This window comes from Lepidochelys kempii, chromosome 1 (assembly GCF_965140265.1).
Source record: "Lepidochelys kempii isolate rLepKem1 chromosome 1, rLepKem1.hap2, whole genome shotgun sequence".
Classification (NCBI taxonomy): domain Eukaryota; kingdom Metazoa; phylum Chordata; order Testudines; family Cheloniidae; genus Lepidochelys; species Lepidochelys kempii.
The window spans coordinates 17828235-17856084 of record NC_133256.1 but is presented as its reverse complement, the minus strand read 5'-3'; positions in this window follow the sequence as shown (position 1 = coordinate 17856084).

The window sequence follows — 27850 nt, the reverse complement described above, 5'->3', positions numbered from 1 at the left end:
GTTTGGGGTGTGGCCCCCAGCTGCGGCTGCTCTGCCAATCAGCCCAGCTCTTCCCCTGCCCCAGCCCTCTCCCAGGGCTATCTTAAACCCCTCTGGGCCCAAGCGGGTGTCCACCCTGCTACAGGCTGGTATTGATAAAAATGACAAAGGTGTTAATTAAGAGGCCGGGAAGTGATTCAGAGCTGTAGAGTTGCAGAATCCTACTGCTTCCTTTCACTGTTTAGTAACGACTCTCTTAATTTTGCTTTTTTCGAGTGGGGGGGGGAATTGATAGGGTAGCTCATGGATAACAATTAATGTAAACACTGACGAAACAAGCTACATGAATGCATGCAAATGTAGCTGATGTATAATTGCATTTTAAAGCTTGACACTTTGACACCACCGTCCTCCCAACCACTCATCTATAAGGTCATTGTGCTGTCACTAGCGATGCCAGTGTCCCTGAGGAACAAAATGTCAGACGCTCACTCAGTGAAATGGAGCCTTTTGTGTTTTACACCTTCGCTCCTCTGATGCGAATCAGGAACAATATTTGTTCCAATGTCATCGTTCTGTTTTACGCTTAGTAACTTCAACCTTACAATGTCAACTTTGGTGTGTGTTTCTTACATTTTTCAAAGACGAGACAACAGCCATTGAAGCAAAACTGAACCTGCATCTGGTTACAGCATAAATGAACTCCTTTGCCACAAAGAAAACTTCCACATGATCCCTTGAAGATTTTTTCTTTTGCCCCTGGGATTTGCACGGTTTAAGTAAAATTGCATTTAACTTTACAGATTTTTAATCCTATTTTTTCCCTGCAGAAGTGGCATGGGCTAACTTCACATATACGGTCATTTACTAGGTTAGGTATCTAAAGCCATTAATTCCATCAGAAAGAACAGTAAACCTTAGCATCTGGCATTTCCACAGCATCCTTCACCTGAGGATCTCAAAGCACTTTATAAACACTTAGGTCTTAGGGGCTAATTAGGACATAAGTAGAAAAGGCCAGGTGGAGAGAGGTATCCACTGCCTCTGAGAGAGCAGCATGCCTTTTGGTCTTGGGAGCCCAAGCAGGGTTAGGATCTGTGAGGCAGTGAAGGAAGAAGTGAAGAGGGTGGGGACAGGTCTACCCTTCATTCTATTACCTAACTCTTCTTACATCTTTTTCCTTTAATGGGGTCCCCTGGCTAACAAGACTAGTATCCCTGGTATAGATTATTTTATATACCCTACAATTACACTGAAATTTCAGACTTAAATAGCTTCTTTGTCCCATCCTCTCCCTACTGATTCACATCTTCACTCACTGGGTGATGTCTAAAATGTAGATGACCTACCTAATCTGTGGTGTTTTATGTCCTTTTGAGAACTCCACCACCACCAAAAAACCAGGGCACTATAAAATAGAGGTATATAAAATCATGAGTGGTGTGGAGAAAATGAATAAGGAAAAGTTATTTCTTATTTCCATAATATAAGAACTAGGGGCCACCAAATGAAATTAATGGGTAGCAGGTTTAAAACAAATAAAAGGAAGTTCTTCTTCACTCAGTGCACAGTCAATCTCTGGAACTCCTTGCCTGAGGCGGTTGTGAGGGTTAGCACTATAACAGGGTTTAAAAGAGAACAGGATAACCACCATGAATGTAAGTCCATTAATGGCTATTAGCCAGGATGGGTAAGGAATGGTGTCCCTAGCCTCTGTTTGTCAGAGGGTGGAGATGGATGGCAGGAGAGAGATCACTTGATCATTACCTGTTACGTTCACTCCCTCTGGGGCACCTGGCGTTGGCCACTGTTGGCAGACAGGATACTGAGATGGGTGGACCTTTGGTCTGACCCAGTATGGCCATTCTTATGTTCTTATGGGTCCTGATTCAAAAAGGAGTTGTGTGGGAGGGAGGAGTTACAGGGCAGCTGGAGAGTGGCGGCTGCTGGCCGGGAGCCCAGCTCTGAAAACAGAGCTGCTGGCAGCAGAAACACCGAAGTAAGGATGGCATGGTATGGTATTGCCATGCTTACTTCTGTGCTGCTGCTGGCAGGGCACTGCCTTCAGAGCTGGGCGCTTAGCCAACAGTCGCCACTCTCCAGCCACCCAGCTCTGAAGGCAGCGCAGAAGTAAGGATGGTGATACCCCAACCACCTAAAATAACCTTGTGATCCCCCTGCAGATCCCTTTTGGGTCAAAACCCCCCAATTTGAGAAATGCTCGTCTTCCCCATGAAATCTGCATAATATAGGGTAAAAGCACACAAAAGGCCAGATTTCACGGAGAAGAGACCAGATTTCACGGTCTGTGATGCATTTTTCATGGCTGTGAATTTGGTGGGGCCCTAGTTATGAATTTCTGAAGGTCATGCAGCAATTAATTGGGAGAACTGGGGAGAGAACCTAAGAGTCCCCACTCTGAGCCCCCAGGTCTACCCATTACACTACACTTCTTTTCAATAGTCAACACCCTCTGTGTTGCTCTTATGATAAGGCACGAACTACCTCTGGAGTGGGTAGTGGGAGAAAGTGTTCTACAGCACTATTCAGCACTCAAAGCATCTCTCAAAGTGGTTTACAAAGTAATGAGGTTAAATGATGATCATGATGTGACTGAGCACAACGAAGAGCCATTATACACATAACATTCAAGAAGTGAAGACACATGCTTCTCTTTAAAACTGATGAAAGATTAATTAATGTTCTGTTCTGAAGAAATAATGACTGAAGTATTTCAGTACTTACTCTTTTTAAAAATTGGTTCGACTTGTATCTCTAGACTGTAGCCACACTTCTGAGAAGATCAGAGAAGCATGTATTTGTGTATTAAAATAAAATTACCCTGCCTTTACAGCCTACACAGATAAATTACTGAGACACAGAGTTGTAGTTAGGCAAACTAATGGTAGTATGCTAAGTGTGTGCATGCCAAAGCCTTGGTGAGGTGTGCCCATTTTATGATCATTCTTTACTATGTTCCCCCAAAATATCGCTGGTGGAATCACTTAGTTCAATTAAACTCAATGAACCAGAAATGTATCCCTGATTTTTTTTTCTTCTTCCCTTAAACATTATTGCATGAGGCGCAACTTCAGCATGGTATAGTGGCCCTTTGTAGAAACACATATTTTGGAGTTTGCTTTGCATGCCAAAGACATGGTAAAACAAACCAATCCAGCTTCTTGGTTGCCAAAGAGCATGCAAAAAATTGATCAACTTGCATGTAAGTAATACGATATATTGGTCAAATTACATTGTAATCTTTTGTGTTTAAGGCTTGTTTATGAGAAGCCTTCTGTTTCTGGTGAGATTTTGAATTTTACTTGGACATAGTGCTCTATAGTTTGAACTCAGTTACACAGGTGTAAATCTGGAGTGAATCAAGAGAAGTAACTAGATTTACACTGCTGCAATTGAGATCAGACTCTGTCTCCTGCTTAGTTTCATTCCTTTTTGTAGCTGAATTCATATGATTAGAGCCTGACTGAGCAAGATCTGTTGAGGTTCCTGTTACAGCAAAAAAAAAAAAAAAAAGTTACTTCTAGAGTTTGTAGGCTCCTAATCTGTCCATGATATACAGATCATGTGCTGCTGATTTGTAGAGAGATGAATGGTTTCATCTGGACAAAGTTCTGTCAGGAATGGTCTAGTAGGTATACTTAATTCTGCTTCAGGGAGGAGTGGTGGACAAGATGACCTCTTGAGGCCCTTTCCAGCCCTACATTTCTGTGATCCTTTCTTGTTGGTTCTCCTTGTTTTCATCTGAAATAGACTGAATAGATGGAACTGGGAAAAGGACGGCAAGCGGAGACAGTCTTATTGACAGAGCAGGACAAAAAATAATCTCTTTTCCAACAAAAATGTATATTTTGAGGGGAAACCACTTTCACTGACAATAATTCAAAATCTTTCAACTAACGAAACCTTTTTCAGTTATTTTGGTTTTTATTTTTTATTAAACCCGTCTAAAATTTCACGTGTGTGTGTGTGTTGCGGTGGGTGGAAGGAAATGTTGTTTTCCAAATAGTTCTAATAATTAAGGTTTTGTTCCTCCCCAAAGACCAAACAGCTTGGGCTAAAAATAGATCTGTATTTTGCTAATATCACTTTTCCATTAAAACTATTGCAGATCTGTGGGATGTTCAAGATGCATGTTCTCCTCTATCACTGATTTATTTATTTTTTTTGGCTCCTGTTGCATAAAGACACCAGAGACACCATGTTGCTGAAAGTTTTTAAAAAGGCTTCAAATTTCAGGATTTTTTTTTTCATTGCACATTTGGCTTCTGCCTACCTGTGTTTCTTTGCTGTCATCCTTTCTGAAGAACGTTTTGAAAGGAATAAACAATCAAGTCCCTCCTTTAGTGCCATTTACATAGCTTTTCTCAGGAGTTCAAGTTGCTGGGGAAAAATAAGATGGGCAGTATTCTGTTTGGAGCTGCCATTTCTTATATTTCAGCCAGCCCTGCTACTCTAATGTTGGCAGATTTCTGAATTATGCAAACCAGAGAATGAATGATTCAAAGTGTGAGGAAAAAACTCACAGAAGATTTTAAAATGTACCAAATAATAGTATGTTAGCACACACTGTGTATCTGAAACTGTTGGCATTAACAGTGTGAAGCCTCTAGAGGCATTGCACTCATTAGTCTTGCCAATTGTTGTTGGAAATTAGCTAACAGTCTACAAGAATGAGAGGAAATGATGAAAAAAGGCACATGCTTCTGTCTTCTCCTGGCACACGTCTAACTTTTCCAGCATTGAATTGATATTCAAATCCTGTGTCTGACTTTTTGCAAGTAAACTGTCATCCAACTTGCTGTGCAGGAATTTCCTAGTTATCATGGTAACTGAGGTCTGCCTCAAGATGTTATTCAGGGGTGTTCCTTAGCCCTACGACAGCGGGACTAAGGGATTAAAACTGGGGCTGGTACCACTTCCTATTATTAAGATTGCCTGACTTTTCCATTACAAGCAACTGACAACAGGGTCTTATAAACTTTAACAATCTGGGCTGAAATTTTCCTTGCTGGGCGTCTGCCTCAGGCTGAATCTTAATGGAAAATTTCAGCCAAAATGCTTGTACTGTTTGAGAACAACATGTTCTACAGCCTGTCATGTGATCAACGCACAGCTCCCATTGGCTTCAGCTGCAGTTGTGAGTGCTCAGCTTTTCTGATCAGATCCTAGGGTATCACTACCATCCTTCCAACATCCCTCACAAATGAGGCGGGGCAGGTGAGACAGACAGTCACCTACTTCTCTGCACAACACTGTTCCATCCTCCGCGCAAGCTCCATCCCATTCACTGAATAAGGCAGAAGTTCTGAGGAAGAAGTAATAAGTGATCATATAAAGACCATTTGATAACACATACGTGCAAAGGGACTGAATTAAGGTTACACACAACCTAAATTCTGGCATTTTGCGAACTTCTGAATGATTGACTTTGCAAAGAAGAGTTATTTAGTGGTGGTGGTGGTTGCTTTGAGGGGCGGGGTTTGGTAATTTCATAATTACTATTATGTATAAGGTCCGAATCTTCTTGCCTTCCTTACACTGAATTAGCATTCTGAATAATAATACCATTGATTGCAATTGAGCTACTTTTATGGGGGGAGGGATAGCTCAGTGGTTGTGAGTTCAATCCTTGAGGGGCCCATTTAGGGATCTGGGGCAAAAATTGGGGGATTGGTCCTGCTTTGAGCAGGGGATTGGACTAGATGACCTCCTGAGGTCCCTTCCAACCCTGATATTCTATCATTCTACTTGCAGAGTAAAATAGTTACTCAATGTGGAATAGATTCTGCCATCTTAGTCATGCCAAGTAAATGATAATGGATTCTCGTGTCAAGGTAGACAAACTAGGATTCAGCAACCACTAAAGATAAATGTGCATTTGTGCTGTTATATGCCGATCAGACAAGACTGTTCATGACCATTGCAAGCTGTTGTATTCTTGTTTTGCACTGTTCATGTTTTTCACATAACAACATGTTAATGTTGCTTCAGTTAGTTAACAGCAATATGATAACCCTGCCACCATCTTGCTCTGGGATGGGCTGTTGGTTCCCAGTTTCTGGGGACAACCTACTATGTTTTCAAGTTTGAATTCAGTGTCTTTTTTTAAATTTTTTGTACTGGCTACCATGAGAGTGGTTACTTTAACTCCATCATAAAATATGGCCTTGGGTATTCTTGAGTCAGCCATATAAGACTATGCCCAGACTAATGTAGCTGAGCTTTTTTGAACATGCTTTGAATGCCAGACATCCAACAACAATTATGGATTTTGATATTGAGAATCTTGTCGCAGCATTTAATCCTACAAACAGACTGAAGACAGCGCACATGGAACTGATCAAGTTACCTTATGTGGTGATGTGTTGTCCATGGCTCTCAATCACATAGAAACATTGTACTCACAATTCCCCAACAGACGTTTACCTTACTGCTTATTTTGATGCTGGTACTGTTCTATATATGGATTGACAAAATTCCAAATGCAGCGCTGGCCTTGGCTATGCAATGGGTAACCTCAACATCCACTGTGGCATTCGGTGACAGCATACACCTATATAGCCAAACTTCTCCGTGGACTTGAGGAGAGTTGTTGACCCTAATAATTGGTTGACATGTGCATCCTCTGGCATAGGTTGGTACAATGCTTCAGTTTTCTTTAGCTTAATTTAAAACCTGAATAACTGACTGCAAGACTGCGTAAACAGCACCTATGCTTCAAATAATCCTATTGACTTCAGTGGACCTGCAGTGTGGCATGTCTGACTGAGTGAGGAAGGGTATAAAAACTAGAGTATCCTAAATTTTTGCCTGAGACTAGCAAAGCACACGTTCTTTATGGCACTCGGAAATTCTAAAAGCATTAACGCCATCAAGTGAGAGATTTAAAAAATAAGCATGAATAAAGCTGACTGTATGGAACAATAAAAGTAGGTACGTTATTTGGGGGAAAACAGTATTGATTTTGATTCATGTAGCACTCCCTAAATGTACAGCAAAGCTTCAGTGACATGCATCTGTACATCAAAGTGCTACACATTATGCATCCTGTCTCTTATGCTGTTGGAAATTTATTTTCTCCCTCTTTCAATTCCAAATTCTGGTCTCTAATGTAGAGGAAGGTCTAGTAGGAGAGAGGATGGTCCAGTGCTAAGTGTGCTAGCATGGGACTCAGGAGACCTGGGTTCAGTTTCCTGCTCTGATATAGACATTCTGTGTGACCTTAGACAAGTCACTTTGTCTCTCCATGCCTCAGTTTACTATCTGTATAGTGGGGATAATAGCAGTGCCCTACATCACAGGAGTTAGATGTGATGCTAATGCGGGTTACATAAGTATCTTAGAACTTCTTACATTATCTAGCTTACTAATGCCACATGTATCTGAAGGCAGAATTTTATCCAAATGGTGTGCTGATAAATGACACAATGACAGTCACATAGTTAAAGGTACTCTCAGCTAGCCCCATATCTATACAAATGAGTTTATCCTCTTAATAGAATATTTCCAGGCATGGTTGCCAAAAGGGGGAAAAAACTCATTTTGCACTTAATTTAACTAGTCTATTAAAACAATGTTGTAGCAAATCCACGTAGTGAACAAAGGGAAAGAAAATTCAGTAACTATTTTTTAAATAGTTTAACTAGAAATAGCACCTTAATTTCAAATAGCTGCTTTCAACTCCTAAAGTCATATCAATATAAAATACTCCTGCAGAATATATATACACAGCAGGATTGAAGACCTGCTGCATTTTATTATTTATGTTGTTTCTCAGAATATAGCACAGTAATCGTGGTAGATTTAACTTGATCAGTTATACTTGTCTTCTGTAGGTTGGGGGAGGAGGGAGAGTATATTTTTGGCTATAACTCAAATTAGAGATTACCATGCAGGATCCTGAAGATTTTAGAGCTGTTAAACATTAGAATACACAGGAAGAAATCTCACAAGAGGGTATTGCAGCTGAGGTTCATTTCCCCCTTCCCTCCTCCCTTTTGAAGTTAGACTCGGTATCTTTGTCTCATTAGGATCATTATTTTGAAATTTGATTTTTTGAAAAATACTAGTAATTTTCCAGAACAAAAGGGATCATATCATATTGCAAAAGCTTTTACTAGGAAATTAAACCTTTGAACGAATTTGAAATAAACTATTCCCTTAAGGCTGTAAGCCTTAAAGGTTATTAAAATTTTAATTTTAAAGATGGCATCCCGTCCAAAAAATGCATAAACACTGTTCAGAACCCTGAATGTCTACTTAAATAGCATGTTGATGCCTATTTTTTAAAAATTAAAATACATTCCATTGCAAATTAGGGTTTCAGCGGAAGCTTGAATCTGCTAGCATCATTGTTTCCTGTCATACGAGGACATACATATTGTGGAAGTCAGCTTTAGCTCTGGCCTGTATGCGGCATGGAATTTAAAAGTCAGCACATTTACAACAGGAAAAATACTTCACTACAGTGTGTGACTCACCTGTAGAGGACGCCATAGAGGTCAGTAGCTTAGTAAAATGGGGATAATGATACTGACCTCTGTAAAGAGCCTTGAGATCTACTGATGAAAATGCCACCTAAGAGCTCAATATTATTTATTAAGAGCTTTTGAAAAATTCACCCTTAACTTCTAATTTATGCACACGCTATTCAACAGATAAATTCTCAATGGCCAGCATGCAAACAACCTTAACTCTACCCTTACATTTCTGTTACTATTTTAGGGCCCAGTCCAACGTCCATCGAAGCCTTTAATGTTAATGAGAGATAACTAGGGTGTGTGTGTGTGTGTGTGTGTATATACAGGGCCGGTTCCAGGCACCAGCATTCCAAGCAGGTGCTTGGGCAGGCAGTTAGAAAGGGGCGGCAGAGTTTCCAAGGCGGCGGCAATTCGGCAGCAGTTCCTCTGTCCCACCGGCCGCAGCGGCAATTTGGCAGCAGCTTCTCCCTTTTGCCGTCCGCGGCAGCAGTTTTTTTTCACTGCTTGGGGCAGCAAAAACTGTAGAGCCGGCCCTGTGTGCGTGTATATACATATTTATTTATGCTCTTTGTTTCATGGTTCTCTATGAGAAGAACAATTCCAGTTGTATTACCATTTTCATATAGTACGTTTGTCTAATTAGGGACACATTGAATTATTTTGCTCTGTAAGAAAAGATCGCAATTTTTGGCTGTGCTGATATACTGTGGTGATCGGCACTACAAGAAAGTTTAGTTACACCGTGTCTAGACTAGCAGCACTATACTGGCATAGAAATACGAGTATGCTGTGCCAGCAACGTGCTCCTGGTGTGGGTGCAGATCTACCAACAAAGCTGTGCTTTGTACTGGTGTAGTGAAACCACCAGCACAAGTGAAACAAGAGCTCCGTGCAGCTGGAGCCGGTTCGCACCAGTTCACTGGAACTGGTTGTTAAATTTAGAAGCCCTTTTAGAACCGGTTGTCCCATACAACCGGTTCAAAAAGGGCTTCTAAATTTAACAACTGGTCAAAAGTGGCGCCTTAGGTGCCAACTACGTGGGTGCTCCGGGGCTGGAGAGCGGGGTGCTCCGGAGAAGCAGAGCGGGGCGGCGCATTCAGGGAGAAGGTGGATGGAGCGGAGGTGAGCTGGGGCCGGGCGAGGAGCGGGGAGCTGCCGGTGGGGTGCTCCCGGGCTGGAGCACCCACGGGGAAAATTTGGTGGGTGCAGAGCCCCCACCGGCAGCTCCCCACCCCTCACCCGACCCCAGCTCACCTCCACTCCGCCTCCTTCCTGAATGCACCGCCCTGCTCTGCTTCTCCGCCCCACGAATCAGCTGTTTGCTTCTCAGCCTTCCCACGTGAGTGGCAGCTTTGCACTCAGGCCCAGGGAGATGGAGGTGAGCTGGGGCGGGAGGGCGTGAGGAGGGCCGCCTGCGCTGCAGCAGGTAATCTCGGGGGGGCAGGGGAACCGCTCCCTGCCCCAGCTCACCTCTGCTTCCCTGGGCCTGAGCGCAAAGCCGCCGCTTGCTTCTCAGCCCTCCCAGGCTTCCCGCGTGAACAGCTGATTTGTGGGAAACTGTGGGGGGGGGCAGAGAAGCAGAGCGGGAAGGTGCGTTCAGGGGAGGAGGCAGAGTGGAGGTGAGGTGAGGTGTGCTGGGGCCGGGCGCGGGGCGGGGAGCTGCCTTTCCCCCCCTGGGTGCTCCAGCCCCAGAGCACCCACAGAGTCGGCGCCTAAGGCGCCACTTTTGATGTGATCAGTGGGGGTAGCGGCCACTCCCACAGCTCCCCCCAGCTATGCTCCCCCCAGCTATGCTCCCCCCAGCTATGCTCCCCCCAGCTATGCTCCCCCCAGCTATGCTCCCTGCCCCTAAGAGCCAGAGGGACCTGCCCCATGCTTCCTGGGAGCTGCCCCAGGTAAGCACCGCCGGGACTCCCCCCCCCCCCCCCGGCAGGTCCCTCTGGCTCTTAGGGGCGGGGTGGGCACCCACTACCGTGGCCCACGAGACCCGCCTGCCCGGTTCTTGGGCAGTCAGGGGACAGGGGAGGGGGGTGGATGGGGCAGGAGTCCCGGGGGGTGGGCGTGAGGAGGGAACCGGTTAAGATTTTGGCAGCTCATCACTGGCTCCCTGTGTTACAGAGCCTAGACTGGCATAATTATGCCAGCAGAGCCCCCTAGTGGAGATGCAGAATATGCCAGTGAAAGATCTTGGTTCTCAAACTTTTGTACTAGTGACCCCTTTCACATCGCAAGCCTCTGAGTGTGGCCCCCTCTCCCAACCCCTTATATTAAAAAAGTGTTTTTAATGTATATTTAACACCATTATAAATGCTGGATGCAAAGCAAGCTTTGAGGTGGAGCCTGACGGCTTGTGACCCCCCCATGTAATAATCTTGCGACCCCCTGAGGGGTCCTGAGCCCCAGTTTGAGAACACTTATTCTACAGGCATAGCTACACTACCATCCTCAATGACATTAGCAATGCTGACAAACACTCTTCTGTCATCATAGTTGCATCTACACAGGGCGGTTGGTTGGCAAAACTTTAATGTAAACCAGGCCAAGCTATTGCAGTATAACTCCATCTACACTAGGGACTCCAGCCAGCACAGCTCTCTTGGTCAGGGATCACACCTCTTTACAACCCTGACTGACATAGCTGTGTCAGCAGAATTGTATAGCATAGACATAGCCTTCATCTGAAGTTCTTCAGAGTATTTTTGGTGGGTGACTTGTATGTGGATGTACCAAAGACTGGAGTTTTTGACTGTTTTGTCTAAGTAAAAATAAGAAATTAAAGCTCGTATATACAGTTCTTAGAAAAGCTACATGATGAATAGACCTTCAATTGGACTTTGCAGCTATTCTGAGTGTTCTGTTACTAGGGCAGAGTTAAGGTTGTGTGTCTGTCTGTTCCCTGAATGAACTGAGTGTTAAGGTTGGAGTCAGAATTATTTAAGTAACATTGATGCATGATTTCCATTAGGTGATAACACCTCAGTTGTTTTAGTGGCTGTTTTCAGTGGGTTTAGTTTGTGTTGCACTTTGCAAAGCTTTGATTGTAATTTAACAAAGTTTTCATTTTGGACTTTTGCAACTACTGCCCACAGACCACACAGTTTCGTTTGGAAAACCTCAGAAATAATAAATTTCAAATGAACTATTTTGTGACCATAGCTGTGCAGGAGCATTCACTGGCTTCATAATGATAATTGCTAAGAGCTGTGAAATGTGTGTAGCATGCAAATGTTCTGCTATAGTGGATCAAGCTCTTCCAAATGCCCAATATGCCACTTGAAATGAATTCTCTCATTAACCTTAAGCATGCCAACTTGTCAGAATGTAAAGGCCAACTGCAAAACTTTATGCAAACATTAGACTGACATCATTTCACTTATGTGGCTTTGCCAATTAGTCTGTATAAATACCCCACTCTTGGGAGACTAGAAACTAGAAGAGTGAGAGACAAACTCATGGGCATATTATACAGGGCAAAATAAAAACTTGAGTGGATAAAAGAGGCACCTCTTTCAGTAAGTAGAAATAGTGCATGAGAATAAAATTTCTTGGCACTTTTTGGCCGCTATTATCAGGAATTCAAAGTGTTACAGACATTAATGAATTAAGCCTCAAAATCAAGTCCTTGTAGCATCTACTCTTTTGCTGCAAAATTATTCTCCAGAATGAAGAATGTAAACTTTCATTCAAAAAAGTTTCTAGCTCTTTTAATAGCAGAGAGAACCTTAAAATATATACCAAATCCAGTATCGTCCTCCTTGATGCTGCAGACAGCCTGAAACAATCAATTTGAGAGGTGTGATTCTTTTTTTTTTCCCCAGTACAATGTGCCCAAGAACAAGGGGGCAAGTTTAAAACCATTAATTGGAAACACTTTTTCACAGAGTGAACAGTTCATCTGTGGAACTCATTGCCACAATATGTGTCAGAAGCCGAGAGCTTTGTGGGATTTCTAAAGGGTTGGACTTCTATATGACTAAAAAAAAACATCCAGTGTTGTGTGCAGTGAACATTACAAAAACAAAATGAGTTTTGGAAGGGATGTAAATCTTTATGCTTTAGGGTATGTCAGCCACTAATTGCTAGGAGTGAGGAGGAAATCTCTCCTGGGGGAAGTTTTCCCAATATTGCTTCCTTCAAGATTTCTTTCACTTCCCTCTGAAGCATCTGCTACTGACCTTGTGAAAGGATACTGGAATAGCTGGGGTGCTGATCTGATCCAGTTCTTAGCAGTTGGTCTTTCTCCCTCTCTTTATTTAGTCTCTCAAAATTCTTACAAGACTGTGTTACTTCTACAGACTAATTGGCAAAGATGGGCAAGTGAAAGGAGACCCCTGCTACCCCTGGCTGTTAAGAAATTAGCAATGATTCCATGATGCATGGTAATCAAATAAGACCATTTTACCAGGTTGGATTGTAGAGCTGACCGCTCCCCATCATTATTCACCATTCCACTGATTTTTCTTCATCAGCAAATTTTACCAGCAATGACTATTTTTTCCTTCAGATCAATATGAATTATTCAGAGGTCTCCTCCGCCAATTCCTTTTAATACTCCTGGATGTAAGTCATCTGACCCTGCCAACAAAGATGGCATAGAAAGCATTTCCTTATCTCTGTAAGATTACATCCTTCTCGCTTTATGTTATAATTATGGATTAAGGGTGTTACACTCTTGCTGGATATTATGCTGTTAAGAGGCATTTTCTTCTTGGGGCATGTTCTTGTTTCCTATTCATACATGAGTGTGTGATGGGCAAGAATAAATGAGTATCTGACTCTGCCACCCTTATTCACAGGGAGTGGTATTTTAGTGAGCAAGGTAGGGTGAGTAAAAGTGGCAGAATCAGATTCTAAACATTGATCTGATGCCCAGTGAAGTCACTGGAAAAAACTCCCTTTAACTTCCCACTGGTCATTGGCTCATCCCTTAATACCATAGTGGTGCCTTGTAAATGATAGAAGAGAAGTTTTACAGCGTGGGGAGGGTAGGGAGGAGTGAGAGGAAAAAAAATATGGCATACCAGAAACTGAAGAGAGAGAACTAAAGGCACAAAGCAGTATAGCTGTGATCTCACTCTGAGAGATGTGTTTAATTACATGGAATTTTAATATCCTGTGTCCTCTCGCTTGATGAGAGGGAATCAAAGAATGAGATTGTTAGCAGAGGTATCCGCTGTTGAACATTCTGCCAGGCTTCCTATCTAGAGATTTTAGGAGAGTAAAAGGATGAAGGATGCAACAACAGATGTGTTGAACTTCAGCTGTTAAAGGGAGATAGCTTTTATATCTACTTTTCTAATCTGTAATCTACAGTTAAAGAGAAATTAAATGAGTCCATTAAAGCAGCAGACCAGAGAGAAATATAATCTGCTTTATTAAAGAGTACACTATTTCTTTACCTTGTTAATTAAAGCTAATGACTTACTGTGCTTTACAGTCAGCGTGAGTGCTGACAGCTTCATATTCTAAAGCCTGAAGTGACAATCTGAGGTATAAAATAACTCAGTGAAAGGTCACTATCCAAGCCACCTCTGCGCTGTGCCACAAGGAAGAGATTGTTGGAACAGTATTAAGGCCAAGGCCAGGTTCAGGTATAGGCACTGATGATCCATGTCCAGTGCCCTGAGACCTGGATTCATAGGATGACATCGAATCTCAGCTCACTACTTCGGGGTTTGGGGTTTTATTTTTTGTTCCTTAAAGAAAGGGAGGTTGGTTTGTTTCTTATAGCCCATGGTTGTGATGATAACCTGAAAAATGTGACTCATGTGTGACCAATGTTGGGACATCTGTCAGTCTGCAGAGACCCTGAAACAATAGCTCTGAGAAGTGTGAATACTGTACCATATGGTGTTAACTACGCATGGATATAGTGGGGGTGGGCCATTTGCCATAGGGTTGCCAACTTTCTACGCACACAAAACTGAACACCCTTGTTGTGCCCCCTGCCACACCCTTCTCTGAGGCCCCACTCCTTTTCCGAGCCCCCATGCCCGCTCATTCCATCCTCCACTCCCTCTGTTGCTCACTCGCTCCACCGTCACTCACTCGCTCATTTTCACTGGGCTGGTTCAGGGGGTTGGAGTGTGGGAAGGGTGCAGACTCTGGCGTGGGACCAGAAATGAGGAGTTCAGGGTGCAGGAGGGGGCTCCAGACTGAGGCAGTGGGTTGGGATGCAAGAGAGGATGAGGGCTTCGGCTGGTGGTGCGGGCTCTGGGGTGGGGCCAGGGATGAGTGGTTTGATGTGCAGGAGGGGGATGGGGGATGGGATTGAGGTATGGGAGGGGATAAGGGTTCCAGGGTGGGGCCAGAAATTAGGGGGTTCACAGTGTGGGAGGGGGCTCTGGGCTGGGTCCTGAGTTGAGTTGCAGGGGGCAGGGTGAGGGCTCTAGCTGACAGTGTGGGCTGGGGTGTGGGGCTGGGGATGGGAGATTTGAGGTGCAGGAGGGTGCTCCGGGCTGGGGCTGAGGGGTTTGGAGTGTGGGAGGGGGCTCTGGGTTAGGGCAGGGGATTGGGGTGCGGGGCTCGGGAGAAGGGCTCTGGCTGGGGGTGCAGACTCTGGGGTGGGGCTGAGAACGAAGGGCTTGGGGTGCAGGAGGGTGCTCCAGGCTGGGGCCAAGGGGTTTGGAGGGTGGGAGGGGGATCAGGGCTGGGGCAGAGTCTTGGGGCGCAGGAGGGGGTCAAGGGTGCAGCTTCTGGGCAGCGCTTTCCTCAAGCAACTGCCAGAAACAGCGGCATGTCGCCCTCTGGCTCCTATGTGGAGACACGGCCAGGGAGCTCTGCGCGCTGCCCCATCCACAGGCGCCAACCCACAGCTCCCACTGACCGTGGTTCCTGGCCAATAGGAGCTGCAGAGCCAGAGCTTGGGGTGGGGTCAGTGTGTGGAGCCCCATGGCTGCCTCTACAAGTCGGAGCCAGAGGGGGGACATGCCACTGCTTCCGGGAGCCACGCAGAGTCAGGGCCGTCGGGAAACCTGGCTTAGCCCCTCTGCTCCACTGACCGGACTTCTAACGGCCCAGTCAGCAGTGCTGACTAGAGCCACCAGGGTCTCTTTTTGATCGGACGTTCTGGTCCAAAACTGGACACCTAGCAACCCTACTTTGCCACTGTCCAAAAAGAAGACTCTGTATGTCACTAGTAGAAAAGTAAAGTGGTACCGGCACACCCACCCACCCAAGCTGGTATGATCCATCTGCTGTCACTCATCCTGGCCTATCCCACTGGTAGAGGAGATTTCTACTGCCATTCCTGAAGGGAGAAGGATGCCCTATGCTGCTGTCCCTACCTCTTTGAGAGCCCTGTGCCTTCTATGTAAGGGCTAGGGTACAGGGGCCTCAGATTGCCCTAGTCCTGTCTGGGTTAGAGAAGCCGATTACGAGTTGGGAGCCCTGGGTTTTATTCCAGGCTCTCCCACTGGCTCTCTGTGAAACTCTGGCAAAGTCACTTCTCAGAGTGATCCATTTCTTCTTGGAGATTGTAATGCATTATGATTAGGTATGGTCAAAAATTTTCCATTGAAAACTGTTTCAATGGAAAATTGGTGGTATGAAAACTGAACTTTTTCTTTCCAAAAAATGTCCCCACACTCTACAGAAAAATTTGCACATTTTTTTTCTTCCAAAACCACCTGGTTTTCTCTCTGTATTTTGGAGTTTTTGACAATTTTTTTTTAATTTTTCATTGACTTTTTTCATGGACAAAAAAACATTTTCTGACCACCTTTATTTATAATGCTCTCTTATCTGTCTTGTTGGTATCACAGTATCTCGATGCCAACCTCACAGGGTTGTGTTGTTAATTAATGTTTGTCCAAGCTCTTTGGGATCTTTAAAAGAAAAGTGCAAATTATTTGATTACTTTTGGGAACCACAGCAGAAGGTAAAGCAGCATATACTAGACATAGCAAAAGGGGAGTATAACAGAAGTGGCATGAAATTGTGAGAGGAAAATCTCAGCTGAATATGAGAAAACACTTACTTTCTCACCATGAGATGTGTTAGCCTGTGGAATAATTTCCCAATGGAAGTGATGAAAGTCTCACTGATCCAGCACTGTACTTTAGGGAACAATCTTGCATCGGTAAGAAGAGAAATGACATAACCTACTAAGTCATTTCTATCTCTGGATTCTGTAGTTCTGGGGTTTGCAGTGACCAGTGTAAATGGTTTCAAGAGTATTTGTTGTTAAACAACATGCATTGGTTAAACGAAGAGATGATGTACGTGAAAGCTGAATTCTTTCGGACTGGCCCACTCAGTTGCTGGTTCCCTTTGCCTATAATGCAAATCAGCAAGATGGGGCCTGAGGCAGGCCCGGAGCCTCTTAATTTCAAAATACCTGGTTCCTCCCCGACTGCAATCAAAGAATTTGGGGGCGGGGAGGGAGAAAAAGCACACAGTTACACATTTCCCAGGCATAGGAATAGTGCATTCACATCAAAGTTTCCAATATTAAATCTCTAGTGAAGACAATCTTGCAGATTTGTTTAATTTTCTCCTGTAGGGACTTCAAAATCATCCTTAGAATTGTTCTAGTTTCTTGCAGGGACAGAACATTTGATTATAAAATAGAATGGAGAAGCCAGGCTGCCTCCTCATTAAGATCTTCTTTGCCCATCTCTAGGCTTGTATCCCTCACAGCCAGAGAGGTGGTCTTGGAAATACATGCCATTTAATCCGGCGCTCTCTTCTGTACACAAAATACTTCATGCTGACTCTGGCCTAATTGTTTTTTTTCTTCAGAGGAACCCCAGCTCCAGCTTACTTCAGTGGGAGCTGGATTTGCCCAGACGTGTCTAAAAATCAAGTTTTTTGTGTAGTTTTTTACTGTAAAGAAGATTTTTCAGAATTAGGAGTGGAACTAAACTAGACTCCCATATCCAAACACCTCAAAAATCAAAAAGAGGAGAAGTACAACGTGGACAGCAGCAGTTCAAGCTTCCCAACTCTGCCTACGCAGTGCAGCTCTACCTTGGGAGGTGGGGGTGAGAGGGTAGTATAGATCAGGCTGCCCCTCCAGGACAAGAACAGAGAGAATTCTCCCTGCTTCTGAACATAGGGAGAAAAGTGGAGAATCAGGTATCTGCATGGACTGCCCATGCTGAGTATTTAAATGTTACAACAGACACAATGGTGAGCAGAGGATAAAAAATCCTAGCTAGACAGGTCTTGTTCTGCTGAAATCGCCAAAGAGCAATGCAGATTTGTTCCAACAGCAATGGTATAATTTGCAGTTTGGGCATCTAAATAGAAATTTTTCTACCCATTTCATGTATGAGAGGTCACTAAACTGCCAAACAGATGGTAAGAACTTTGAGCCATTGGCGCATTTCCAGGCTGTGCTGAATTCAAGCCAGATACTCTAGGTTCTAGTATCAATTAAACCTAAGCCTATGCCTAATATTTCAACAATTTTGGAAGGGAATAGATGAAAGACATCACAAGAACCTGGGTGTTTTGGTTATTATGTGATTGAGACTCATTCTGAGAGCCAATGTTTGGATAAGAACTGTACAGTTACTGGACCTGGAAAGCAAGAATCTTAGAAAACCTGATCCCCTTTCCTTCTTTATTGCATTTATTTAGATACATTAAACTGATACTAATTTTAACTCACTTTGCTTCCCCTGCAACATCACTCCTGACCCCTTATTAGTTGACTTCCTCCACAACTCTCTTCATGCTTCCTTCCACACCATTCCTTCATGTCCTTTCTCCTGTATTGTTCTCCCCCACCCCCCCAGATTGCTGACCCCAAACATACAAAAATTATGACTGGCCGGAGGGTTGACTTATAAGATTTTAAAGATGACAAAGGCTGCTGCTGCCTTTTATTTGCCCCCTGGATTTAGATGTTAATGTTCCCATTTTTCAAGATTTTTCTCTGCAACCAGAAAGGCTTTTTTTCTTTTTTTTTTTTATTTACACGAGATTTTCTCTTTAATTTAATCACCTCACTCCAGGAGCTGGAGATCTAAGAAAAACACCAAATGTGGTGAGACTGGCAATAAAACTAGGAGTTGGCAACAGTCCGCTTTCCTCCTCTTGTTTCATCTTTTGATCTCTCCCCTATCCTTTTGTTTTTGCTCTCCTCCCCCCCAAACACATTCTCTTCTGGTGTTGGCATTCTCTTCTCTCTTGTGCTTCCCTGATTTAAGTGCATTTGTGCCAGTGGCAAAGTGAAAGTGTTTAAATCCCTCCTGATTCCAGAACCATCTGCCAGTGCCTAGAGTGATGGAAGGATGTAGATTTTAATCCCATTCACTATGCTCCGGATGGCTGCAGGGGAGCAGGAACTGGGAATAGGAGGTTGCCTTGATACTTGGGAGGCCTTTGAACCTCCCTCCAAGCTGGCCGTTGAGATACCACAATGACAGCTGCTTTATTGGTAGAAGGACACAATGTAGAGAGGGGTAGGGAAACAATTATTTCTGAATTTGCTTTAAAGAAAATCTGAATTATGCTTATCTGGGAAAAACTCAAGCCTTAGGAATCGTAGAATCAAAGGACCAGAAGGGACCTTGAGAGGTCATCTAGTTCAGTCCCCTGAACTCATGGCAGGACTAGATATTACCTAGGAATATCATTTATGGCTTATTTATAGTACGATTCTTTGCAGTCATTTATTATATCAGACAAAATTATATTGAACAAGAAGTTGGATCCTTCCTCCTATCTGGAGCTGAAGGCTTGCAAGATGCCATGGTTCTCCTTGATTATTGTTTCATCCTCCTTCAGAGACAGCCTGTGCATGTCTTGGAGCACTGGGGAAGCTCCAGAACACAGGAAGAAAGTTAATGTTGTGCCAATATTTTAAAAGGGTAAACAGGATGACCCAGATAATTATAGGCCTGTCAGTCTGACATCAATCCCAGACATGATAATGGGGTGGCTGATATGGGAGTCGATTAATAAAAAAGGAGGGTAACATAATTCATGCCAATCAACATGGGTTTATGGAAAATAGATCCTGTCAAACTAACTTGACATATATTTTTTTTATGAGATTACAAGTTTGGTTGATAAAGGTGTTGATGTAATGTACTTAGACTTCTCTAATATGTCTGACGTGGTACTACGTGACATTTTGATTAAAAAACTAGAAAAGATACAAAATTGACAAGGCACATGTTAAATGGATTAAAAGCTGGCTACCTGATAGGTCTCAAAATACACTTGTAAATGGGGAATCAACATCACCAACTATGTTTCTACTGTGGTCCACTGGGATATTTTCTTTGCCTAAGCTATTTAACATTTTTATTCATGAGAGAAGGAAACACAAAATCATCCCTGTTAAAGCTTACCAGATGACACACAAATTGGGGGAGTGACAAATAATGAAGAGCACAGGTCACTGATTCAGAGTGATATGGATGTCTTTGCAAAGTGGGCACAAGTAAACAATATGTGTTTTAGTAGGGCTAAATCTAGATGTATACATCTGGGAATGAAGAAAGTAAACCATACTTACAGGAAGGGGGACTCCATCCTGGGAAGCACTGACTGAAAATTTCTTAGGGTATCATGCTAGATAATCAGCTGAATATGAGTTCCCAATTTGATGCTTTGGCCAAAAGGGCTAATGCGATCTTTGGATATATAAACAGGGGAATCTTGAATACAGAGAAGTTATTTTGCCTCTGTATTTGGTACTTGTGTGACTGCTGCTGTACTATATTGCCCAGTTTTGGTGTTCACAATTCCAGAAGGATGTTGACACATTGTAGAACAGTGGTGGGCAGCCTGCAGGCCACAAGTGGCCCATCAGGGTAAGCTGATTGTGGGCCACAAGACATTTTATGGATGTTGACCATCTGCAGGCACGGCCTCCCGCAGCTCCCATTGGCCGGAGATTGCCCACCACTGTTGTAGAGGGTTCAGAGAAGAACCACAAGAATGATTAAAGGTTAGAAAACATGCCTTGTCGTGATAGACTCAAAGAGCTCAATTTATTTAGTTTAACAAAGAGAAGATTAAGAGGTGACTTAATTACAGTCTATAAGTACCTACATGGGGAACAAATATTTAATAATGGGCTCTTCAGTCTAACAGAGAAAGGTATAACAATATCTGATGGCTGGAAGTTGAAACTAGAGAAATACAGACTGGAAATAAAGCGTACATTTTTAACAGTGTGGGTAACTGGAACAATTTACCAATGATCATGGTGGATTCTCCATCACTGACAATTTTTATTCGATGTTTTGTTAACAGATATATACTAGGAATTATTTTGGGAACATTCTATGGCCTGTTATACAGGAGGTCAGACTAGATTACAGTTGTCCCTTCTGCTCTTGGAATCTATTAATTTTGAGCAGGCCTGGAAATCAATTTTTCCCACCTTTTTGCTTTACCACTACACACACTTCGAATGTAACAATTTCCATGCACCCTTACCAGACAGCCTACAACTGGGCACAGGGTTGTTAGGATAGATAAGAGCATGGTCAGCAAGGCAATTTTTGGGGTTATCCTGCCATCTTAACTGAATAATTTTACATTTTAAAAAAGTGTGTGTGTATGGGGGGGGGGCGGTTATATTTCATTCTTGACCAGGGCATAGCCATGGGTGGGCCTGGGTGAGCCATGGCCCACCCACTTAACATCCAGGCCCACCCCCAGTCCCTGACCCCACTCCCCAGCAGGAGTGCCAGGTGAGTGGTGCAGGGAAAGCCCCTGCACCCAGACCCCATGCTCTGGCAGGAGTGCCGGATGTGTGGAGCGGGGTAAGCCCCTGCACCCGGACCCCATTCCCTGGCAGGTGTGCGGGGGGCGGAGGGGGCTGCAGGTGAGGGAGTGGGTAAGGACCCCCACTTGTCCACGCCCAGAGCCCCACAAACTACTACCCCTCTGTGGGGGGAAGCGGTCCTCCCTGTCATTGCCCAAAAGCTGGGGCCCACCCAGTTTTCCTAGCCTAGCTATGCCACTGTTCTTGATCCTTCCCTCAGCCTCTTTCAGAAGTGAATCCTAGAAACTTTGTTTTCAGTCCTTGTGATCATATTATAGAAATTTATATCAGTTATATGTTCATGGCTTTTCTTTGCACTTATGGTTTCCCCGCGTCAAAGGTGAGATGTGGCCATAGGTTTTGCATACCCAAGGACAAGTTCAGCTTATATTAACGCTTCCCCATTTTCTTGCACTAACTGAAGATAAAGAAGCATTGGGATAGCAGCAAACCAGCATATAGATGGCAACAAAACACAATAAGTAAAAGTTGCCAATCCTGGGAGATGTGAGAAGCAGAGCCCACCGTAGGTATTTCTCTTTCTGAACCTTAATAATGGTATATTGCATTCATAGGAATAGCTATACTGGGTCAAGCCCATGATTCACCGAGTCCAGTATTCTGTCTCTGACAGGGTCCAGTACCATTTTCACAGAGGAAGGTGCAGGAAACTCCACAGTAGGCAGATGTGAAATAATCTGCCTCTTATTAAGTTCATTGTTTTTATAAAACCTCATGATTTGGGTTTTATCCTTTCCAGACATGTTTTTTTTAGCATTATTTATTTGAATTCATGTAATAGTGATGGGTTCCCCAGAAATGTCAAGGGCAATACAAAGCCCTCTGATGCCCTCCTGCTCACAATGAAGTCAGTGGCAAAACTCCTGTTGACTGTGATAGTGCAGAATGGAGCCCCAAATGACTAAAATGCTCATTTTAGCTGGTAATAAAAAGTATTGGTTCCCATAGGTAAATTCAGAGCAAGGCATATTAGCAACTGTCTTTAACAATAATTTTCCATTACCAGGGGAGTTTCAGATAATGGAAAATGTAGTCTCTTTCAATTTATGTCTAGTTTTGAGACATATTAGTACAACTGATGTTTTTATCACTGGAATCATGAAGCCACAGTTTAAACTTGCTCCATATTAGGATTTTATAAACTTATTATTTTTAGAATATTCTCTACTCCCTGCTCAGTGCCTGAGCAATTCAGCACTTTTCAGGCTGGGCATTCAAAACATGCTACTTCTATTACTTACTTAAAATTGCTGTTGCCGGCACCCAGTGCCGAGAGGCAAAACAACAACAGGGGTTGGTTCGCTACCCGGTATGCTTCACCCAATAATTACAACGGGGTGGAGAAGCAGAAAAGTTTATTTGAAGCTTCAAAAAGGTACAGGGAGAATAGAATCTTAAATCCTGCACACAGAGCAGGAAGTTACACAGGCTTATATATATATTTTTTAAAATATTTATTTAATAGCAAGCTGCCCTAAGTATCCATATAGCCAGCCAATCCAGTTACCAGCTAGTTCCCTTGTTTTTTTAATTATTTGTTAAACTATACATAAAGCTGCTTTATTCAGCATTTTTTTTATATATCTGCCCTGTTTGGCCTTGTTTAGTTTCAGGCAGTCTGACTCTACAACATATTGTTGCAGGTCCTTAGCATAACTGCTGTGAGCGCCTCCAGGCAGGGGGGCCAAGGACACTTGGGCCTAGTACGCAGAGCTGCTGTGAGTGCCTCCAGGAGGGGGTGGCGGGTGGGCAAGGACACTGGGGCCTAGTGTGAGGGGGCTTCATCGACACTCGTTCTCTTCTATCTCCTCGAGTTATTTAGTGGCCATGCCCCAGTGTCCCCAACATTGCCATTGCCATTTGTTTTCACAGTCCCACGGTCTTTCAGTTCATTTTACCGGGCATTGGATCAGGCAGGCTGTCAAACGGCAGACACACACAAACACACACAAACCATGATGTATTGTATTTAGCTACACCACTATTTGCATTCCATATTTAAATTTCTAAAGACGGGCAGCCATTTTGTGTTCAGTGCAGATTTTTTCAAAGGACACACACACGTGGTAGGTGCTTTCGCCTGGAGACTTCTCTTCTTCCTTGCTTTGTTGTTTGCTTAATCTAAAATAAAAAACTTCTTTCCAGCCAGACAAATCTGTTTTCTGTCAGTGTATGTGGAAATAAAACAGGTGCAAATCCATGATCTCAGAGAGAGGCATTACATGACCCTGGATGGAAACTTAGTCACATGTCATTCAATGGTAGGTGCCATGCTCAGCAATTTTTGCCCCGGAAGTGACATGAGCAGATCTTTGTCAAACTCAGCGGTTTTACAATGAACAGGGTGTGTCCACATGTTTGGTTTGAACTCTTGCAGACTGAAGCCCCATAAACCCAATACTTCCTTTGGTCAAGAAAGAGGAAAAGAGGGTGGGGTGAGAAGGAAGGAAAGGAAAAAAGGAAGAGAAGTGGGGAACAAATGAAAAGTTTTCATTTCAAAAACCAAAAACAGTTCTAGGATTTTGTTCTTTTTCTTCACAAGAGAGAAAGATGCTTCATGAAAACGTTCATTTAAAAAAAAATTTCATTATCTAATGCCATTTTTTAATCAAAGTTTCAAATGAAAAATACTGCCCTACCGGAATTATATGTCATTTCTGTGGCTTCATCATTACTTATTTGTTACACTGTAATGGTGTTTGAAAAACACTGGACATAATGGGAGGAGGAGGTCCAATTATAGCAGGCACTGTCCAGCCAAACATACAGAGTCCTTGGCCTAAAGGCCTTACCATTTAATTTCAATGTGAAAATAATCTGGCCTGGGTTTGGTCTGACCTGATCCATATGTTCCTCACCTCATATGTTTTTAAGAGCATGGGTGTTTTTTGCAAATGTAAGGGGACTGTTGCCCCCTTACTAACATTTGGGGGGGTGTTTTAGTTGCTAGCTCCCAGTACTAAAAGGGGGAAGGCTCGATGGGGAATCAGGACCCTGAGACTGACAGCCCCCTGGAAGAATGGGGAGAGGCCAATGCTCCAGGTCAGCCTGAATGACAGGGCGAGCAGGCTAATCAGGGAGTCAGGAGGCCAGGGAGGTCCCGTCCTCCATGTGAGCTAGAATTGCCTGGGTCAGACAGAGTGGGGCTGAGCTCAGGAGAAAGTAGGGGCTCAAGCTGAGCTGGGGAGCAGAGCTGTGCCAGATCCAGAGGGACCAGAAAAGCCGCCCAGAGAGAGCAGACCCTGTCCTGGGAGCAGAGCTGCAGCCCCAAACCCAGAGGCACAGTTCAGAGAGAGCAGACGTGCCCTGGGAGCAGAGCTGCAGCAACCAGAGCCAGAGGGACCAGAAAAGCAGCCCAGGAAGCAGGTCAGTGCTGGGAGCAGAGTCACAAAAGCAGCCAGCAGAGCAGACCTGTCCTGGGAGCAGAGCTGCAGCAACCAGAGCCAGAGAGGCCAACGAAGCAGCCCAGGGAGCTGGAGGCAGAGCAGCAGCAGCCGTGCAGAGACAGAGTGGTGGAGCTGGGGCTGGAGCAGTCCGGAGCTAGGTGCAGTGAGCTGGGTGCTGGGGAGACCGAGGGGGGACACTGGGCAGCGGGCCCAGCACAGGGAGACACCTCAGCCAAGAGGCTTTGCAGGCCAGGCTTGGATCGTAACCCCGACAGGGTGGAGGCGACACTGGGAAGAAGGGCCCTATCACTTAGAGCCTGAGAGCGTGTGGCCACCACCAGAGCAAGTGTCCAACCCACAGCATCCCTGCAGCAAAGCCAGGGCCTGAGAAGAAGGCCTGGGACTTACAAGGAACAGACTGTGAACTGCCCTGACATTCCAGAGATACTGTTTATGATGTTCCCTGCCACAGAGCGGGGTGATGTGTTTCCTTTAACCTTTCCCATTATTCCTTATTCTTTTTAAAATTCATTGTGATTAAATAACTTGCATTTGCTTTAACTTGTATGTAATGGTCAGTGGGTCAGAGAAGTGCCCAGTGCAGAGAGAGTACCCTGGAGTGGGGACACCCTAGCCCCTGTCCGAGGTGACCACAGCAGGGTTGGGGTTCGAGCCCCCCAGGAATCCTGGGCCCAGCCTTGTTGTGATTACGTGGACTCTGCCAGACAGGAGAGTGGAAGGGGAGTCCTCAAGGGCAGGGAGACCACTGGGTAAAGGAAGTGGGAGCGAGGACTCAGATCCTTTCGCTAGCCCCCTTCACCAGCGTAGTGCAGAAGCTAGGAAAGTTCCCCACAATAGAGGGACTATTCCCCTGCTTACATATATAATAATTCTGTGTTGTGCAGCATCCCAAGTGTGGCATCAGCAGGTTTTACAAACAAAATTATTTCCTCTCTCACAGACCAAATCTATCTGTTTGGCATCTGTCATTGTTACTGCTGGATCAAATATGGGGAGTTTCCTCAAAATCAATGCTTGATGCTCCAGACTCTCAGGAAGAGCTGAGCATGTGCCTGTTGGAAGAAAACGTGCCAATCAGTTATATGGCAACTAGGAAAAAGCAGGGTGTGTTTTCAGTAGTTCAAGGTCTTCTACTTTTGCCTTTGGCTTTTTCATCATTTGTGTGCAGTAAACACCAAGTTACGGTTGCTGTTTTGTCTGTAACACTTGCCTTTCTCAGGAGATGCCAGTTTATTGCCTATCTTAGCAGACAGCTTTGCTATTTATTTTTTGAATAATAGAACAGTGCCTAGCACAGTGAAACTCTGATCTCTATGGGGATCTCTTGGCAATATGATAATATAACAAATATGGGCTACATCACCGCACTACCCCCTGGTGCTGTGCACTGTCTGTTGGAGGAATTACGTCCAAAGGATAAGAAGTTAGTTAAACTTCCAGGGTATTTGGGGAAGATTTTTAATGGAGATTGTGATAGTCCATGGGAGTTCAACACCTAGTTCCCTTGCGTACTTTTGAACATCTCACATGTAATCCTTTCCTGTTCTGCTGAGGCTCCTGTTGGCAAACGGTTTGATTTCCCACCCCACCTGCACAGTGTAGATGTCCAGCCCTTATCTGATTGAATGCAAAAAGTTACAATTTCTTCAGGCATTGTAATATTTGCTTTTAAGGTCCCACTTATGCAAACCCTCCATGTATTTAGGGCCAGATTCAAAGCCCACTGAAATCCATGGAAAGGCTCCCATTGGCTTAATTCCCACGGAAGTCAATGAGAATTCCATGTGCAGAGGTCTTGTTGGGTCAATCTTCAAACTTTCTCTTTAATCTGTTTTTGGAATATATATTCAAAAGGTGCACAGAGATTTAGCTGTACAGCACCTATTAAAATACCGCAAGAGCATCATGCATAAAAACTCACACATTGATTTGGAACTGCGTGCTTTTAAGTAGATACAGATTTTCCAGCATCTTTTCAACTCATTTTCAGCATTTCAAAAGGATAAGTAAAACTGTATAACAGTCTGACACGTTGACCATAGACGGCTTTATGGCTAGGTGCTACAATATCCTATCACACTTTTTCTTCAAGAAATAATACAGAAAGCCACTTTATCCCCTCTCTGTTAATAACTGTGTAATTATTAATGATTGGATGTTGACTGGTATCAAATTTTCTGGTCCAGGCCTTAGAACATGAAGTTACAGGACTGTGCTTGCTGTTTCAGATGGATCTGTCTCAGCATATTACATTTGAGACTATTACTGTATAAATTCAAATGGGCATAGATTATTCTATTACTCTTTAAATGCAGCTCTTCTAATATTGAGTTCTGGAGGCACAGGACAAAGTGTATGTGATTGCTGCTCCCCTGATGTACTGTACAGTGCCCTGAGGTGAAAATATAAAGAAACAAGTTGTCCACTGTCCTAGCAGAAAAATGTTTTTTTTTTTGTTATTATTACTTTCTAAAGTGCCAGATGTATGCAGGGCACTTTATAGACATAGCTCCAGATTCTAGAACCCACTTTGGCTCCCATACCCTGTTCTGAAGTCATAAAGGAGCCTTAAACCTAAAGTATCCCCCTCACAGCTCCTGGTGTAAATGACATGAGGGGAATGGTCATAGCATAATGGGCTATAGCTGGTGTGGGCTGCAGAACAGTTTACAGGGAAGCGACTGTAAATTTGAGCGTACAGAATCTCCTTTTTCCCTCCACTCTCATATTCTGGGCTGTACCTTTTGTGTTGTACATCTGGAGAGGTGGAACACAGAGTCTGGGCCCTACAATATATGACACCTTGGGGTGTGAATTTTAAGAGCAGCTTAGTGAGGGAGGAGTGCACTTCCTGTTGACTTTCAATGAAACTTATGCTCCAAGGTCACTTAGGTGCTTTAGAAAATCTACCCTAAAAGGCTGACAATCTAAGGCCTCAATCATGTAGCTGATCCTGAGAGGTGGAACTGAGGAGAGGGCCAATAACTTCAGTAGAACTCAACAAAACTGTAGATGTTCACCTGCAATGAATCAGACTGCATGACTGGGGACTAAATAGGACAATGTATGTTACAGAAAATGGAGGGAGCAAGGGATGGAATATAAAAGTCAAGTAATGGGGATTGGGTAAGATAAGCATGTTACTTGTTTTCAGCTATTTTGAATATTTTTAAAGCACTGAAACTTTGATTTGATGTTATATCATTTAT